The following is a 6,944-nucleotide window of genomic DNA, read 5'->3' on the forward strand; positions in this document are numbered from 1 at the left end:
ATTTATTTGCAGGGTGATACTAATCTAATGTCACCTATGGCATTAATACATAGCTTGATGGGGTGAAGGAGGACAGGCCTGATTTTACATCCCACGCTCGTATGAAGCCTTGGGAAAGGATCCTTGTGGCTGCAGCTCTGACATCTGGTGGGCAGACATCTATCACTCAGGGAAAGCAAACTGGGAAGAGTGTCATTACCTGGGTCAGGGAGAATCCGGTTCACCTGCAGTTACGCAGCAGAGTGGAAGAATTTACAGACTCACGTTACAGAGAGCACTTGGATCTCTCTGTGCCTCTCTGAATCGGTTATGTGGTGCAGGAGTTCTGAGTTTGAGGGTTATACGGTGCAGGAGTTCTGAGTTTGAGGGTTATACGGTGCAGGAGTTCTGAGTTTGAGGGTTATACGGTGCAGGAGTTCTGAGTTTGAGGGTTATGCAGTGCAGGAGCTCTGAGTTTGAGGGTTATGCGGTGCAGGAGTTCTGAGTTTGAGGGTTATACGGTGCAGGAGTTCTGAGTTTGAGGGTTATGCGGTGCAGGAGCTCTGAGTTTGAGGGTTATACGGTGCAGGAGCTCTGAGTTTGAGGGTTATACGGTGCAGGAGTTCTGAGTTTGAGGGTTATACGGTGCAGGAGTTCTGAGTTTGAGGGTTATGCAGTGCAGGAGCTCTGAGTTTGAGGGTTATACGGTGCAGGAGTTCTGAGTTTGAGGGTTATGCAGTGCAGGAGCTCTGAGTTTGAGGGTTATGCGGTGCAGGAGCTCTGAGTTTGAGGGCCACTCCAGGTCTTGGTGGCCAGAGAGGGTGACACAGGTTGTGTAGTGACCTGAAAATCCTTCAGCCACACACCAGGGACAGGCGGTGAGAGTGGCAGGGTCCTGGTCAGTCCTGTGCTGGAGTCTCCACCATCACTGTCCATGGTTCCAGATTACAGCATCCACACCGGAACCCGGCCTCTCTGTAACTCCATCGTTCTTCCAGGCAGCAGACTTCACACTCTCTTCATAATCTACACTTACACTTTATGAATCTCTGTTTCATTCACACAGTGGAATACCTGTTCAATAAACTGGGAGAAAGAAATCTTTTCCATATCCTTTCCAGTCATCTTGTTTATTCACCAGAACCTGAGACATCAAAATATTGGTTTCTTTCTCATTCTGTCTCCAGTCTCCTCTTTCCCCTCGGCTAAATTTCCCTTTTTGCTCATTCTCTCCACAACCTTTTTCCTCCGTGCGCCCGCCTCCCCTCCCCCCCCGGCACCCCCTTTCCTCCTCCGCACCCCCTCCCTCCTCCGCGCCTGGCCCCCTCCTCCACACCCCCTTTCCTCCTCCGCGCCCCCTCCCTGCTCCGCGCCCCCCTCCTTCCTCCGCACCCCCCTCCTCCGCCGCCCCCCCCTCCGCGCCCGACTCCCTCCTCCGCGCTCCCCCTCCCTCCTCCGCCGCCCCTCCCTCCACACCCCCTCCCTCCTCCGCGCCCGACTCCCTCCTCCGCGCTCCCCCTCCCTCCTCCGCCGCCCCTCCCTCCACACCCCCTCCCTCCTCCGCGCCCGACTCCCTCCTCCGCCGCCCCCCCTCCCTCCTCCGCACCCGCCTCCCTCCTCTGCCCCCCTCCCTCCTCCACGCCCGGCTCTCTCCTCCGCACCCCCCTCCCTCCTCCACACCCCCCTCCCTCCTCTGCCCCCCTCCCTCCTCCACGCCCGGCTCTCTCCTCCGCACCCCCCTCCCTCCTCCACACCCCCCTCCCTCCTCTGCCCCCCTCCCTCCTCCGCGCCTGTCTCCCTTTCAGCAGGTTCAGGGTTCGAGCTGATATAAATGGTCGCCTTTGATAAATCTAATTGAATTATTTTCAAAGTGAATATCGAGGGATGTGTGTGAGGTACGATTAGAGTGATTTATTGTTCGCGTTGACCACTCTTCTTTAACTGAGAAAATAAACAAACAAGAAGAATAAAGAAGGGGATAATTTAGAGCACAGACCCCTTGGAACTATTGTCCCAATGATGGAGGGAGGGTTACTGCAGTTAGACACACAGACTGTATTCAGAGACCGATGGCAGGGATTTTGACATTGCCAATATGTATCCGTAGTTCACTCTTGGGTGCCCAAGGCCCTGAACGTCAGATTTCCCCGTTAATGTTTTGGTTTGATCTTTGGAGACTGACTTCTACTCATTTCAATTCTTTTCATAACCCACCTACACTGTCCCCGAACATAGACTTTACCCAAATTTCTGTTTAATCTCCTGAGGGAAAGAATCCAGACTGTAAATCAAACAAACCCCGTCTGTATTTTGTACAAACTCACACCCTCCATCCTTAATGCTGACAGGAAAAGTTCACAAATCCATCATATTCCGTATACCTTCCCATTATCCATCCCTTTCCCACATTTACTGGAGTCTATATCAGATGTCCATTGCCCCAGTCCAGTGTTAGTGAGGTGAGAGAACCATCCTTGATACAGAAACAGAACCACATCTTCTTTATCTCGGAGGAAGGGGCAGAGGAGAATTTTAATTCCGAATTTCATTTCTTGATAGGATGACAAAGTTGAATCAAACTTTCAAACTTGGAAAAGTTTTCATTTTGGTCGGAGGAATATGGAGGGGAAACTTCAAAGAAAAGATACAATAACACTGAACACCATCCAGGACAAAGCAGCCCGATGTTTGGCATCAGATCACCACCTTAGACAGTCACTGGTTCCACTTTTATATCTTTTTCCCAACAGAAGGTGGTGGAAGAGAGAATGTCTGGGGTGTGTGAGGTCCTTAATTACACTGGCTACTTTTCCTAGGGCAGTGGGAAGTGTAGACAGAGTCAATGGATGGTTTGCGTAATGGTCTGGGCTACACTCACAATTCTCTGCACAGCATGGTTAGCACTGCTGCCTCACAATGCCTGGGGCCCAGGTTCAATTCCCAGCTTGGGACTGTGTGGAGCTTGCATGTTCTCCCCGTGTCTGTGTGGGTTTCCTCCGGATGCTCCAGTTTCCTCCCACAATCTGAAAGACATGCTAATTAGGTTCACTGACCATGTTAAATTCTCCCTCAGTGTACACGGCAGGCGCAGGAGTGTGCTAACTCAGGGATTTTCACAGTAACTTCATTACAGTGTTAATGTAAGCCTATTTGTGACACTAATAAATGAACTTTAAAACTTTTAGTTTCTTGCAGTCTTAGGCAGAGCAGGAGCCCATACCAAGCTGTGATACAACCAGAAAGAATGCTTTCTATGGGACATCTGTAAAAGTTGGTGAGAGTCGTAGCGGACATGCCAAATTTCCTTAGTCTTCTGAGAAAGTAGAGGCATTGGTGGGGCTTTCTTAACTATAGTGTCAGCATGGGGGGGACCAGGACAGGTTGTTGGCGATCTGGACACCTAAAAACATGAAGCCCTCAACACTTTCTACTTTGTCCCTGTTGATGTAGACAGGGGCATGTTCTCCTTTACATTCCTGAAGTTGATGACAATCTCCTTTATTTTGTTGACATTGCGGGAGAGGTTATTGTCACTGCACCAGTTCACCAGATTCTCTATCACATTCCTGTGCTCTGTCTCATCATTGTCTGAGATCTGACCCATTACAGTGATGTCGTCAGCAAACTTGAAATTGCATTGAAGAGGAATTTGGCCACAATGATAGGTGTATAAGGAGTATAGCAGGGGGCTGAGAACACAGCCTTGTGGGGCAGCGGTGTTGAGGATGACCGTGGAGGAGGTGGTGTTGCCTATCCTTACATAGTCTGTGAGTTAGGAAGTTCAGGATCAGTCCACAGTCAGAGGGTTATGAGGGGAGGATGGGCAGTGAGTGAATGGCTCTTTGGGAGAGTCTGTGAGAACACAATCGGCTGAGTGGCCTCTTTCTGCACTGTAACAATAATGTGATTTGGTGAACATAAGAACATAAGAAATAGGAGCAGGAGTAGGCCATCTAGCCCTTCGAGCCTGCCCAGCCATTCAATAAGATCATGGCTGATCTGTCGTGGCTCAGTTCCACATTCCCGCCCTCTCCCCATAACCCATAATCCCCTCGCTTATCAAAAACCCATCAACCCCGCGTCTTAAATATATTTAGCGAGGCAGTCTCCACCACTTCAACGGGCAGAGAATTCCAGAGATTCACCACCCTTTGAGTGAAGAAGTTCCTCCTCAACTCCGTTCTAAACTTTTATCTTGAGGCTGTGCCCCCTAGTGAGTTGTGTGCTATGACCATGTTAGACCACACGATGGTGATGTGAGATTGAATATGAGGTAGTGGTTTTCAGTATAATCGGCCGAGAAATGTAAACAACTCTCCTGAACGGCCAGGCAAAGCCGAGTCCACCTCGCACTCTTATTGACCCACTGACTGATGTGGGACAAACTTTCACATGGCAGCTGGAGACTTTGTTTGATGCTTTATTATCACGGTGCCCTTATCAGTGGCTATCAGCTAAAGGCCACAATGTGAAAGCAACGTTCGAGCCTGAATTCTCACAGGGTTGGAACTGACCTGCAAGGTTCAGGAATCCCCATTCCAGCTGCTCAACATTTAAACTGGGAGGGCAGTGGGCAGGGTGAGGGTACAAGGTGGTGGAGGGGGGGGGGGCAGTTGGGGGGGGGAGCTCCAGGAATAAGGAGAGTTAAGGTTTGTGGGAGGTATTTACAGTTGGGGATGAAGGCCACAGTCTCTGAGTTTACAATGAGGAGACTCTGGGCCCAATTTTACCATCAAGGCAAACTGGGTGTGAGGCGAGTAACGTGATCCACGTTCGCCGCCGTGTCGGTACCCCCCTTTACCAAGGCCTGATCGGGACGGCGCCCGACACGGGCCTGACAGCCATTTAAATACATTGGAGTTGAATTAATGGTCTGGAGTGCCAACCCTCCCAGCACTTCCTCCTTCACCCCCATGTTCACCCATCCAGAATCAGCACAAAACAGACATGTCCATAATAGTCCAATTCGGGCTCTCCGTCAGTTTCATAGAATCCCTACAGTACAGAAAGAGGCCACTCGGCCCATGGAGTCTGTATCAACCACAATCCCACCCAGGCCCTATTCCAGTAACTCCCTATATTTACCCTGCTGATCCCCTTGACACTCGGGTCAACTCACCCTGGCCAACCGACCTAACCCGCACACCTTTGGACAGTGGGAGGAAACTGGAGCACCCGGAGGAAACCCGCACAGACACAGTGCAAACCCCACACAGTGATCCAAGCCGGGAATTGAACCGGGACCCCTGGTGCTGGGGGGGTAGCAGTGCTAACCACATGTCACCCATGAGCCTCCGTGCTGCCCCAGCCCTGACTGGGGCTGATGGCCGAGAGGGAGTGTTGCTAGAGTGGCTGGGGAGGGTTTAAACTAACATACCGGGAGATGGGGATTGGTGTAAGTGTTAGTGAGGAGGTAAGTGTGTGGCGTCCGATGGCTCTGTGCTGCTCACAGGGGCCTGTTCATTGTGGCTATTTTCACCCTCAGTGACTGTCAAATCGACAGGGCCTCCAGGTAGCAGCACAACAGCTTCATTTTATAGATCATCGAACCCTACAGTGCAGAAAGAGGCCCTTCGGCCCATCGAGTCTGTACTGAACACAATCCCACCCAGGCCCTACCCCCATATCCCTACATATTATACCCACTAATCCCTCTAACCTACACATCCCGGGACACTAAGGGGCAATTTCTTAGCATGACCAATCAACCTAACCCGCACATCTTTGGACCATGGGAGGAAACCAGAGCACCCGGAGGAAACCCACGCAGACATGAGGAGAATGTGCCAACTCCACACAGACAGTGACCCGAGCTGGGAATCGAACCCAGGACCCTGGAGCTGTGAAGCAGCAGTGCTAACCCACTGTGCTACCGTGCCACCCATTCCGGAGCTCAGATATCCCGGAGGCCTTTGAAGAGGAGCCCAGGCTGAGGGGGTGGCCCCTCGGTGATACGGGTTACCCACTTTGGACATGGCTGATGAGACCTGTGTGGAGGCCTGGGACTGAGGCAGGGACCCACTAGAATGAGGCCCATGTAGTCACCTGTGTGATAGTGGAGAGGGGCATTGGTCTCCTCAGGATGTGGTTCCAGTGCCTGGACTGAGCTAGCAGGGCCCTGTAATACAGCCCAGGGATCTCTCCCCACATTGTGGTGCTGTGCCTTGTTCAATCTGACTCTGCAGAGAGGTGACCTCTTGGAGGAGGACGAGGAGAATGCTGACCAGCCGTGAGTTACTGGGGAGGATGACCAACAGGAGAAACATGGCCAGGAAGGGGTCTGGGGCTCTGGAGGTCTGGCTGCCCAAATGAGGCACTCGAGGGTGGCAAGAATCACCAAACCACCAGGCGGTTCACTGGCCAGGGGTTTGTGTCTGTGGGTTCCATCCTCCCCCACCCCCCCAAAATCCCTTCTATCTCCTGTGTGACAGTGTCACACCAGAGTGGTGGGCCGGGGAACTCTGTGTTAGAGAGTTTATTGGCAGCAGGAGGGTGATGACGACTCGATAAGCACCATTATGGTGATGCCCTGGTGCAAACTAGTCTGAATCCTACCTGAGCTCAGCTGGTACCTGGGCCCATGGAAACCCCCACACAGGGCCCTGGGGGTGGGCGGGTGGGGTGGGGGACGGGAGGGAATCACCCGTGGGGGTCTGGGGAACCAATGTTTCGGGGAGTTTCCTCAGTGACACAGCACTGAGGGGCCTCCCGGACTGACACCAACATGGAGCATCGTTCCTGCGATGGTCAATGGAAGAGGATTCCTATTCGAGACAAATTAGTCACAGGCAGGTGGTGCAAAAACATTTAATTGCAATAAAGGTGTTTAAATCAGGTATTTTAACATAAAAACTTGTGAACAGAAAACGTTAAGGTGTTAAATATCTTTCTAATTAGTGAAGCCCTTCACTGTGCCATCTCAGTGTAACTACACTTCCTAACTTTACACAGCCCCTCACTATGTC

The sequence above is a fragment of the Carcharhinus amblyrhynchos genome, unplaced genomic scaffold (genome assembly GCF_965287045.1).
Source record: "Carcharhinus amblyrhynchos unplaced genomic scaffold, sCarAmb.v2.hapA scaffold_602, whole genome shotgun sequence".
Lineage (NCBI taxonomy): Eukaryota > Metazoa > Chordata > Chondrichthyes > Carcharhiniformes > Carcharhinidae > Carcharhinus > Carcharhinus amblyrhynchos.